Genomic DNA, 12,957 nt, shown 5'->3' on the forward strand with positions numbered 1-12,957 from the left:
ACGAGGTTGAAAGTCAAAACCAAGATGGCGTCCATGACCACATAGTGGGTTGTCATGGTAAACATAAAGAAAACATAGCACCCTGAGACCAGGTAGTTGGAAGTCAAAGCCAAGATGGCACCTGTGACCACATAGTGGTTGTCATGGTAATCATAAACAAAACATGGCTCTGGGAGATAACAAGGCTGAAAGTCAAAACCAAAATGGCGTCCATGAGCACATAGTCGGTTGTCATGGTAATCATAAACAAAACATGGCTCTGGGAAATCACGAGGCTGAAATTCAAAACCAAAATGGCGTCCATGAGCACATAGTGGGTTGTCATGGTAATCATAAACAAAACATGGCACCCAGAGATCAGGGAGTTGGAGGTCAAAGCCAAGATGGCACCCGTGACCACATAGTGGTTGTCATGGTAATCATAAACAAAACATGGCTGTGGGAGATCACGAGCCTGAAAGTCAAAACCAAAATGGCGTCCATGAGCACATAGTCGGTTGTCATGGTAATCATGAACAAAACATGGCACCCAGAGATCAGGGAGTTGGAGGTCAAAGCCAAAATGGCACCTGTGACCAAATAATGGTTATCATGGTAATCATAAACAAAACATGACACCTAGAGATCAGGTAGTTGGAGGTCAAAGGCTAGAGATGGCACTCATGACCATGTGGTTGGTCGTCATGGTAACGGTAAACAAACATGCTACAGGAACCACTTGGTTGGAGGTCAAAGCCAAGATGGCTCTGATTGGTCGTCATGGAGACAGAGATAGGACCATGGCCACGTAAAAAAAAAAAAAAAGAAAATAATAGGACTTATCTGCTTAAGTCTCTTGGGTAAAGAGACCTTGTGGGCCAGGCCAAAAGAAAAATGGAGTTAAAGACCATAATCTTAAAGGTTGAAAATTTTGCACCATGGGAGTAAAATGTAAGTTCAAAGAAATATTCTCAGTATGGAGGTCAGAGAAAAGATAGATGAACCCATAGCATAAAACATTACCCAGCAGAAGGTTACAGGTAACAGATGAGAAAAAGGCCTAGCCAGGGCATGGTTAAAAAGACCTCTGTGGGGAGTCGGGAGTTAGCGCAGCAGGTTAAGCCCACTTGGCACAAAGCACAAAGAGCAAAGGAAGGATCCCAGTTTGAGCCCCCGGTTCCCCACCTGCAGGGGAGTCGCTTCACAGGCGGTGAAGCAGGTCTGCAAGGTGTCTGTCTTTCTCTCCCCCTCTCTGTCTTCCCCTCCTCTCTCCATTTCTCTCAGTCCTATCCAACAACAACGACAAAAAATAATAACTACAACAATAAAACAACAAGGGCAACAAAAAGGGAAAATAAATTTTAAAAAAATAAAAAAAAACCTCTGTGATCAGGCAGGTGGGCCTTACGTAGTCCCCTCCTCTCCCCTCTCCTCACTCATGGCGAATTGGCAGAGAGAGAAAAGAAAAACTCTGAGCAGGCAGTAGGCTAAGAAAGTCATTGTAATTAAAAATCCAGTATGGCAGGTTTTAAGAACCTGGAGCTACATGTACCCAAACAGAGAAAGTGCAGGGAGTTTTTCCAGGAATTTCGCTGCTGCCACAGGGCCACTGGCTGCCCACGGAGATCTGCAGGCTTACAGGAAAGTTGTCTTGCATTTTAAAAGTTTCTCAAGGACAGAAAAACTACACTTCTTAAGAGTAAACATATGGTTACAGTGGCAATTCATTTAAGAGAAATCCTTGATCTGGTTACATAAAAGGAATAATAGTTTAAAAATACCTGAGTCATCAAGAATCTGGTGGTAGCGCAGTGGGTTAAGCGCTGGTGTCGCAAAGCGCAAGGACCAGAGTAAGGATCCCGGTTCGAGCCCCCCGTTCCCCACCTGCAGGGGAGTCTTTTCACAGGCAGTGAAGCAGGTCTTTAGGTGTCTATCTTTCTCCCTCCCCCTCTCTATCTTCCCCTCCCCTCTCTATTTCTTTCTGTCTTATCCAACAACGACGACATCAATAACAACAGTAATAATTACAACAATAAAACAACAAGGGCAACAAAAGGGAATGAATACATAAATATTTTTTTTAAAAGACCTGAGTCTACTCCTGATTTGTAGTTAGTCAGATTTCACTCTGGCTACTGTGTTAATAAATAGAAATATAAAACTTTAAAAAGTGTATAGAGGTCTGTATAAGAAAAGAATAATTTTGAAGAAAAGATAGGGAAGCTTAAAAGCGAAAAAAACTAGTAAAAATCAGAAATCGGAGGTATATTTTAAATATTAATTTGTTATAGCTAAATACTCAAATATGTAATTTTCATGAATACTCATAAATAAATTTTACAGAAAAATGATTCTAAGTAAGTTTACATTCTGAAAAAAGAATCGAATTATCTCACTGAAGAGAATTTACCAAAATATGTGGGACGAGAGGAAGATGAGCAGAGATGGTCAGAAGTGTCAGAGATGGTAGTTACTTCTTGTTCAGACCTTTGAAAAGTGTAAGCATGACAATCAGTGACCTAGAGCAGTTTTTCATATGTTTGTTAGCCTTTTGGATCTCCTCTGAGGTGAATGTTTTGTTCATATCCTCTGCCCATTTTTGGATGGGGTCATTTGCTTTTTAGTGCTAAGTTTGCTGAGCTCTTTATATATTTTGGTGATTAGTTTCTTATCTGATGTATGGCATGTGAAGATCTTCTCCCATTCTGTGAGGGATCTCTTTGTTTGTTTAATAGTTTCTTTGGCTGTGCAGAAGCTTTTCAATTTGATGTAGTCCCACTGGTTTGTTTCTGCTTTAGTCTTCCTTGCAATTGGGTTTGATTCATCAAAGATGTCCTTGAGGTGTAGGTGGGAAACTGTTTTACCAATGTTTTCCTCTAAGTATTTGATTGTTTCTGGTCTGACATCTAGGTCTTTGATCCATTTGGAGTTGATTTTTGTTTCTGGTGAGATAAAATGGTTCAATTTCATTCTTCCACATGTTACAACCCAGTTTTCCCAGTACCATTTATTGAAGGGAGCCTCCTTTTTCCATTTAATCCTTTGGGCCCCCTTATCAAAGATTAGATGTCCTTTTTCTACCACACTGAAAGACCCTTACAAGATGCCATCCTTCATTTCATGTAGCCCTGCATGTGCGTGCATGTGTGCCTGTGTGTGTGTTTGTATGTGAATGTAAAATTTTAAATATTTATTTATTCATTCCCTTTTGTTGCCCTTGTTGTTTTATTGTTGTAGTTATTCTTGTCGTCATTGTTGGATAGGACAGAGAGAAATGGAGAGAGGAGGGGAGGACAGAGAGGGGGAGTGAAAGATAGACACCTGCAGACCTGCTTCACTGCTTGTGAAGGGACTTCCCTGCTGGTGGGTAGCCAGGGGCTCGAACTGGGAGCCTTAAGCCGGTCCGTGTGTTTTGCGCCACGTGTGCTTAACCTGCTGCACTACCACCCGACTCCCTATATTTTTTATTTAACCATTATATTTGGTGTTTTGAAATACGTGACTTGGGAGTTGCTGTTCAGGTATAGTGTGGAGTGGAGCAGTCATTTTGTGATGTGTCTTGGGAGTGGGTGGAGATGTTGTTCTAATGATGACAACACTGCCTTTGGAAGATGAGAGGTAGAGGTAGGGTCTCCTATGTTCAAATAGAAGTGAGGAATAGACAACAAGAACATCTACCAAAAATAAATAAATAAAGGAAGAAAGAAAGAGAGGAAGGAAGAAAGAAAGGAGCAAATCAAAAAGCCAGAAAACCCAAAGTATGTAAAACAAAACAAACAACCTCATCCCCCCAAAAAATCAAACAAAGCAGTCAACAAAAGGAATATCCACAGAGAGCCAGAGTTCCAAGGAATTAACAAACTAACAGAACACGTATATGCTCATAGTTGGGGAGGATGTTGGTTTGTCAGGCTTCCACTGATTGTTTCAGTGGGCAGACTTTTCAGCTTGCCAAATTGCTTGGGGATATCTGTAGTTCAGATCCAGTCAAGCAAGGTCACAAGGACCCCCACAGTGCTCTCATAAAAATTCAGTCTTAGAATATGCCCCGACAGGTTTGACTTCATAGGGAGTCTGTCTCACTGGGTGCTCTTGCTTCCCAAATAAGCTACCTCTGACCTGCGTAAGGATACTGGTTCGAACCCAGGCTCCCTACCTGCAGGGGAGTCACTTCACAAGTGGTGAAGCAGGTCTGCAGGTATCTATCTTTCTCTCCCCCTCTCTGTCTTCCCCTCCTCTCTCCATTTCTCTCTGTCCTATCCAACAATGACAACAACAATAATAACTACAACAATAAAACAACAAGGGCAACAAAAGGGAATAAATAAATAAAATTAATAAAAAAAAAAGTCAAAGGCCCCGCCCACACCTGCAACCACTCCCATTTCTGGGTGGTGCCTTCTCTCTCTCAACAATACAGTTCATAAGAAAATATATATTATTTCCCTCTGGTTCAGAGTTGTATCTTCAGTACCTAAAACAGTACTTGACACATAGGAGATATTCAGTAAACATTTTTGGAAGGAATAGACTAATAGAATTAATGCCTGCTATAAGTATGGCACTGACGATTCGGAGTTGTAGCTGTACATGTGTTGTTGTGCGCGGGCAGCGGAGGAGAGAGAGGAGGGGTCCAGAGCGAAGAGGAAACACAAATCTTTATTTGTGCCGGCACCTCAGAGTTGGGTGCTAGAGAAGCAGGTTGGGCCATGTGGAGGTAAGCGAAAATGGCCGTCTCACGCAGTAACCTTTCCTGCGTCTGAACACCAGAGTGAAGCACTGGCAAAAGAGCGAGGTGAGGAAGACGAAGGGCTTTTCTAGGAGTAGCTTTCATGAGAATGGGAATGGGGAGGAGTAACCATAGCACTCCAGGATAGGATAATAACTCTCGTGAGAATGGGAGGGGGGAGGAGTAACCAAAGCACTTCCAAATATCTCTGGGATATAGACAATGCCCTGAGGGCACAACATGGCTGAACAGGCACTCCGAGAATGTCCCAACTCTCGCGGGAACTAGCAGTAGCCTGAGGGGACAACATGGCAGATGTGACTGCGTCGGCACAATTTCCCAACATACATGATATATGTAGTTTTCAGCATTTTGCCTTCCCACCCCCTATCCACAGAATACTGCTCAGCTCTGGCTTGTGGTAGTTGTGGGGCTTTGAACTTGGGACCTCAGAGGCTCAGGTATGAGAGTCTGTTTGTAATCATTATGTTATCTCCCCCTGCAGCATTCTGCATGCCTAAATAACATGAATCATCATCGTCAGTAATAATAGACTTTCTATTGTTTAATGTAAAGCATTTGACAAGAATTATGGGATTATACTGAACTCAGGTAGAGCATGTAGCAATTAAGTTTCTGAAGTCCATTGATTTTTTTTATGATGTGGAATTTATGATCAAGTCACCTCTCAAAAGCTAATTATGAGAAAATAAAACTTTTGATTAAAAAAGCCCTTGACCCTGCATCTTCTCCATCATTTTTTTTTTTTTTGCATGGGATAAATTTTTATCTTAACTGCTAAAGAGTTATGTCCTGGAGTAACTTGTAATGATTGCCATCTGTTAAGAAGAGATCCTTAAAGTTATAGGATTGTAGAGTGTTATAGCTTTAGGGTTCCTTCATTCAGAATACAGAAAAATAGTACTTCATGGCTTCAGCAGATGTTCTTCATGTTTCTGAAATCCCAGTGTCAAAAAGTCAATGCAGGCCTCATCTTCCCAACAAGGAAATATTCCATATTTCATGGAGGAGTATGAAGAATTTTAAAAAGTAACAGAAAGAAGAGTGTTTTGGATGCCAAACAGCAAATGAAGAGCTTTGTATGTCAGGACGTCTAGGAACATCAGTGACAGGATGCCTTCTCACAGCTGCTGGAGGCCCTCTGATGAGAAGGCTTTATGGGAAAAAAATAGGCAATCAACATTCTGCAAATGATGACATTTTCTATTAAATTGTCCCCACTTTTTATATAACACAGCTGCAACAGCTTTATGTGGCTTTTCCTAATGATACCTCCTCTTACCACCACTCTCAGTAGTAAAATAGTGTCAATGGTTCCCTCTAAATACATGGTATTTCAGAATGCCTTCTTCACCTGAAAGTCCACCCCCACACACACACATACACATTCTGGAGAATTCTATTCTGACTTATACATATTTTTGATAAGTGTTATGATCTCTTAAAGCAATTGTCCTGATTAAACTGAAGGGGGACACTTTTAGCTTTGGGACTAAATGTCTAGTTTTCAAGTACTGGTTTTGAACATCACAAGTATAATTCAATTCTGCTGATGTTCAGTACATTTTAGGATGGATTTTTCAAATTCTTTGGATGCGTGTTGGATAGATCCTGAAATCAATTTCCTAAACCTTATGGCTCAAGTTTGCAATATTTAACCAGAAAAATAGCAATATTTATCTAGTTTATGTATAATTTACAGCACACAGTGAAGTAACTCCGAAACATACTGAAAAATAGTAGAAAATGTCAAACTTAAGTTAACTGCTCATTGGTCTCATGAATATAAGATTAGATATCTGAATTCTGGGGCTTCAAATTTTATCTTTCAAATAATTTGACTTCAAAGTTTAAGAATTAAAACTATGCTTAATGTTTCCATGCCCTTAATTTTTCTGCTTTCCAAATTAAAATATTTAAGTCAAGTGCATATTTATGAAAGCTATAATTCCCACTGTACTCAGAAGAAAAGCTTTTCTCTTAAACTCTATTCAAATCTCACCTTTCTTTATATATATTTACTTACTTTCCCTTTTGTTGCCCTTGCTGTTTTTATTGTTGTTGTAGTTATTATTGCTCTTATTATTATTGCTGTCATTGTTGTTGGATAGGACAGAGAGCAACGGAGAGAGGCGGGGAAGGCAGAGAGGGAGAGAGAAAGACAGACACCTGCAGACCTGCTTCACTGCTTGTGAAGCGACTCCCCTGTCGGTGGGGAGCCAGGGACTCGAACCGAGATCCTTGCTCCGGTCCTTGCACTTTGCACCACGTGCGCTTAACCTGCTGTGCTACCGCCAGACTCCCAAAATCTCACCTTTCTATAGCTGCTAGGATGTGTTAATATGAACAGGCTCCCTGGAGAGGCATTAGTATTTGGTTTCTGATCAAGACAAGAATGAGACCATAGGCACAGTCAAATTCAGAACCAAACAAAATAGTACTATAGAAACAAGTAGTGTTGGGAGTCGGGCGGTAGTGCAGCAGCTTAAGTGCAGGTGGTGCAAAGCACAAGGACCAGAGCAAGGATCCTTGTTTGAGCCCCCGGCTTCTCATCTGCAGGGTAGTCGCTTCACGAGTGGTGAAGCAGGTCTGCAGGTGTCTGTCTTTCTCTCCCCCTCTCTGTCGTCCCCTCCTCTCATTTCTCTCTGTCCTATCCAACAAGGACAACATCAATAACAACAATAATAACTACAACAAGGGCACCAAAAGGGAATAAATAAATAAATAAATATTTTTTAAAAAGAAACAAATAGTGTTTACTTCAGCTTTTGGTGCAGATGAGTCTTCTTTTCAAAGAGCAAAGTAGAATGACAATAAAAAAGAGGCAGGTCAATTTAACAAGATGCACAGAGTAAAATGGAAAGTAAATGTCTAGTTCTTTGCACAATGTTTATAACAAAAGTGTCAAGAAGTGTGTGTACATATGGAAATAAATAGACCTACATTAACAAAGCCTAAGATAAGACGATGAGAATGCAGATGACCCATATAGTCAAAGGAAGTTTGAGCTCCAAAGGAGGTAGCATTATAGGCTTTTTTCCAGAAGGTGGCTCACACAATTTTCAAGGACATTGTACCAGGAAGTGATGAATGGGAGAGGCGAATAGAGGTCAAAGAGCAGGGGTAGGAGGTTGGGAGGCACAGTGGCACATCCAGTTAAGGGGAATACACCCCTCACTTAACCATGTTCTAACCCCAGAACTCTACCTGCAGGGGGAAAACTTCAGGAGTGGTAAAACTATTGCTACAGGTATCTTTCTTTCTCCGTCTTACCAAATAAAAGGAAAGAAAGAAAATTTTAAAAAGAAGGAAAAAGTGGCTGCCAAGAGCAGGCACTAGTGGCAATTAAGGAAAAAAAAAAACATGGATAAACAAACAAAAATATTTCAAGTGGGGTAACCAAACAAAGTGAGAGTTTAAAAAACAAACAAACACAGTTCAGAAAATTATAATCAGAAAAGGAGTATAATTGCCTGGTGCACAGAGACATGGATCTTCGCAAAGAATAAAAAGTGCAGTTTTAAACATCAGGTACATAGAGTAGGACACAGTTTTCCTTGTTCTTTTGTCTCTGAAGTTTTTATTAGGAAGGAAAAAAGGCTAAGGAAAGAGGTCAGGTGTGTGTGTGGGGGGGGTAGAGGTGGGTGGGTAATCTTAACTCGATGCCATTTTATTGGTTTGCTACATCTTGTTAAGCACAGGGTACTTGACATTATCTTTCTTTTAAAATGTACTGTTGTTTGGAGTAAAGCACCAAAGTAAAAATTTCTGGGTGGAGGGTGAGAGTAGATGTTCAGCTTCACTGGGGGGGGGGGAGAGGTGGGGTCAGGGATCAGGACACAGTCCTTTGGTGGTGGGAATGGTGTTGATGTACACTCCTATAAACTTGTGGTCTCATGAACCACTATTTAATTGATATGAGAGGGGGAAAACTGATTGAAGGTCTCAAACCTTTTAATACACAGACCATAGGTTGAGTATATGCCCCTTCAGTCTAAGCACTTAAGACTTCAAACGTGTAATCAGACTGAATTTTAACAGTGGTCTCAAATTGTTAGTAGATTTCTAATAATGACTTGTTCTCTGAAACAATGACTTTTCTAGAAGCTTAGACCAGGAAGAAAAGAAGCAACCAGTGGCGTTACTGTATAAGACACAGCTATATATAAGTAATATCAAAGGACATCAATTATGGTGATGTCGTTTATGATACAGAAAATCCTAACAACAAGATCTTCAAAGTTAACCCAGTTACCAAATAATTGGATTATGGCAATAACTATCTATTGTCTTCTTAAACCCTAAGACAGCAAGAACCTCCCACTTCCTCTATAAAGCCCATTATCTCCCCCAGTCCTGGAACCTCTAGGGTGGGTCTTACTTTCTTGCATGCTTCTCTCAATTCATACAAGAATGAACTGCATCTAGTGATACCAACCTAATCAATGCAATGAGTACCACCTTGGCATGCTTCACTTCGGACTGTGTCCAGAGACGTCAGGTGTGGAATGTCAACCCTTCAGCCTCATTACTTGAGGGGGGTGCTTTCCTTTCATAGTATTCTCTAATTCCATTTCAGGTGGTTCACTTCCTAACAAAGTCCCAAAACCCAGATATAGACAAGGTCCCATGAGATAGGGCATATGTACACATGCCTTATCTCGTGACTTACATTCATGGAGATTTCTCTTTCTCTCTGAAAAGTTTCTTCCAGGTAATATATGTGTGTGTGTGTACATATATGTATACATACATATGTATATATATATATAGTATATATAATGTATACAGATTCTCCTTTCTTACCTTTTAGTGGCACAGAGGATTAACAGTAATTAATATGAGAATTGAATGTGAAAATTCTCAGTTATTCTAATACGCAGGGACTTGGTTACATGAATTGGTACAGGCTACAAAGATTCATTAATGGCTCAGAAATTTTCTAGTTGACTTTGCATATTGGTCATATCTCTAGTTACTCTGAAACATATATTTTTTTTATTTAAAGAGTAGATTTGGGGAGTCGGGCGGTATTGCAGCAGCTTAAATGCACATGGCGCAAAGCTCAAGGACCGTGGTAAGGATCCCAGTTCAAGCCCCTAGCTCCCCATCTACAGGGGAGTTGCTTCACAGGTGGTGAAGCAGGTCTGCAGGTGTCTGTCTTTCCCCCTCTCTGTCTTCCCCTCCTCTCTCCATTTCTCTCTGTCCTCTCTAACAACAATAACTATAACAACAATAAAAACAACAAGGACAACAAAAGGGAATAAATAAATATATTTTTTAAAAGAGTAGATTTGAAATTAACAATGGTGGTAAAGTGATCTTAAAGGCACAGGAGAATAATAGTACTTAACTTGATTTTTAAAATTAATTTTTTTGTCATTGTTTGGACTTCACTGCTCCGGATTGACTTTTTCTTTGGATAGGCATGGAGATAAAGAGACATAGAGACATGGGGAGAGAAGAAATGACACTGCAGACTGAAGGTTCCACTAGTGTGGTGAAGGCCTGGCTCAAACCTGGGCTGCATATAATACAAAACAGACATCTTCCCAAGCTAGCTTGCTTGCTGACCTTTAACTTTTCCAGTGGCCATTTTTCCTTTTTTTTTTTTAATGTCCTTTTGTTCCATAGGATAGAAATTGAGAGGGGAGAGGGAAATAGAGGGAGAGAGGAGGAGGAGGAGATAGCATAATGATTATGCAAAGAGACCCTCATGCCTGAGGCTCCAAAGTCCCAGGTTCAGTCCCCTGCACCACCATAAGCCAGAGCTGAGCAGTGCTCTGGTAAAAAATAAATAAATAAATAAATAAATAAATAAATAAAGAGAGAGAGAGGGAGAGATTCAGAGACACCCACATGCAATACTTACTTCAATGCTTGTGGATCTGCTCCCTGCAGGTGGGGAGTGAGGGTTTGAACCTGAATCCTTGGTCATTGAAACATGTGCACTTAACCAAGTGCATCATCCCTCAATTCCTACTGAAAATAATTTTTGTCACATAGAGACAAGGAGTGTTAAAAAATATACGCTGAAGATTGAAAATAGATCAGGAAAGACATTCGAAAGACAGGAATAATGTTACTGTACTTAAAAGACAATAGATAAAATGCAACAATTCTTGTTTAGATCGAGATAATTATATGACATCTTAAAAGAGTAGACAATATAGTAAATGAACAAAATGTATGTGAGAATAGGGGGTTTTACTGGGAAAATAATCTAGGAAGGGGGGGGGATGAAAGGGCAAAGACACCGGGAAAGAATTCTGATTGAAGGGGACTGGGTGGTGGCACACATAGTACAAAGCACAAGGACCAGAGTAAGGATCCTGGTTCGAGCCCCCAGCTCCCCACCTTCAGGGTGGGGGTCGTTTCACAAGAGGTAAGCAGGCCTTCCGGTGTCTGGTTTTCTCTCCCTCTCTCTATCTTCCCCTCCTCTCTCAATTTCTCTCTGTCCTATCCAAAAAAAAGAAAAAAATGCCCACAGGAGCAGTGGATTTGTAGTGCAGGCGCTGAGCCCCAGTGATAAACCTGAAGGCAAAAAAAAAATTCTGATAAAAATAATATATGCATAATATGGAGCCAGTATGTTTGGAGCAGAGTGAACAGTAGAAAAACAATAAAGGGTGGGTTATCACGTGATAGAATGAAACTGATAGTTTTATACAGTTCTATACATCAGAAGAGTCTTTAGTAGTTTTCCTCTAAGGGGCATGGAAACATTTGAGTGGTTTTGATTAAGGGAATGGCAGGAATCATCTTCGTTTTAACAGCTCTGCCTCCTGAGATGAAAGGAGTTATGCCAGAAGGCTAGCTGAAAACTATTCCTTGGCCCCTAATATTCCTTGACCCCAAGTTGGTGGCAGTGATAGGGTAGTAGTGAGAACAATCTTTAATCTACATAGATTTCAAAGGTAGAGAGGCACCAGCTGAAAAAAAAATCATCGTCATATTCTCTACTGCCATTCCTCTTTAATGTCCCTCCTAATTATTTTTTAATATTATTTATTTATGTATTTATTTTAATTTTTGTTATTTTTATTTATTGGATAGAGAAAGCCAGAAATCAAGAGGGCAAGGGGGCTATAGAGAGGAAGAGAGACAGACAGACACCTGCAGCCCTGCTTCACCCCTTGCAAAGCTTTCCCCCTGCAAGTGGGGACCAGGGACTCGAACCCAGGACCTTATTATTATAATATATATATATATATATATATATACACACACATATATATATATATATATATATATATGTACCAGGTCCTTGGTTAGAATTGTCATAAAGCAATTCCTACATACTGTCTTTTTGAATTCACACAAACCACACTGTTCTTATCTCTGCTCCCTGAAAACCACTATTTGCCAATACTGTATGCCACACAGCCTCTTAAATTACTTTGTGACTGCAATCAATGAACACAATCACAGAGCTTAAAGATAGGAAAATAAAAGATTTGTCTCCTTAATTCAAATAAAATCTCACACATGGAATGGTTAAGTGGTTAAGTGATTTGATAAAACTTATTCATCATGTCTGCCTGAGAGTCCTAACAACATATCAACTTTAATATCTGACAGAACAGTGTAAGACCTAGCCCACAAATTTATCAGAACCAATTGCAGACTATAACTGTATAGCTCATTTTGATTCTTTTTACAAATGTACTTCATTTGGCCTGGTTTAATTGTAGGGAGAATACAGTCCACCCAGAGAATAAAATCTACAAGAATCACATTTTGAGAATCTTCATTTTCAAAATATCTCTAATTATTTCAACAGACTTTTATGTTAGTTGAAGAATCACTTGCATGGTTACATCTATTCTTCTTATCTTCCTTCTGTCAATTTAAGGCAGTAGAATACTTTTTAAAAACATTTTTATTTAATTTTATCATTTTATTTTTATTAGAGCACTGCTCAGCTCTAGTTTATGGTGGTGTGGGGGACTAAACTTGGGACCTGGGAGCCTCAGGCATGAAAGTCTTTTTGCATAACCATTATGCTATCTCCCACACCCTTTTACTCTATGTGGTAAAGCTAATTGAATGGGCAAAACTGTATCCTTATGTGTTTTTCTGGAAAATGCCGACATAAAAGTCACAGACCAGACTAAGATCAGAATAATTATCTTAAAAATGTAAAATGATTGTGAAAATGACTTTGCCTTTGTTTAAAAATTGTCAGTTTTGGAATTTCTTCTTAGTATGTGTATTCCTTATAGCTT

The 12,957-nt window shown here is 39.8% G+C and overlaps 1 pseudogene; it reads left to right on the forward strand.

Moving 5' to 3' along the window:
* Positions 1–611: 611 nt before the first annotated feature.
* Positions 612–12,957, forward strand: part of LOC103118058 (X-linked interleukin-1 receptor accessory protein-like 2) — a 25,692-nt pseudogene continuing 13,346 nt past the window's right edge.

This window comes from Erinaceus europaeus, chromosome X (assembly GCF_950295315.1).
Source record: "Erinaceus europaeus chromosome X, mEriEur2.1, whole genome shotgun sequence".
NCBI classification, from domain to species: Eukaryota; Metazoa; Chordata; class Mammalia; order Eulipotyphla; family Erinaceidae; genus Erinaceus; species Erinaceus europaeus.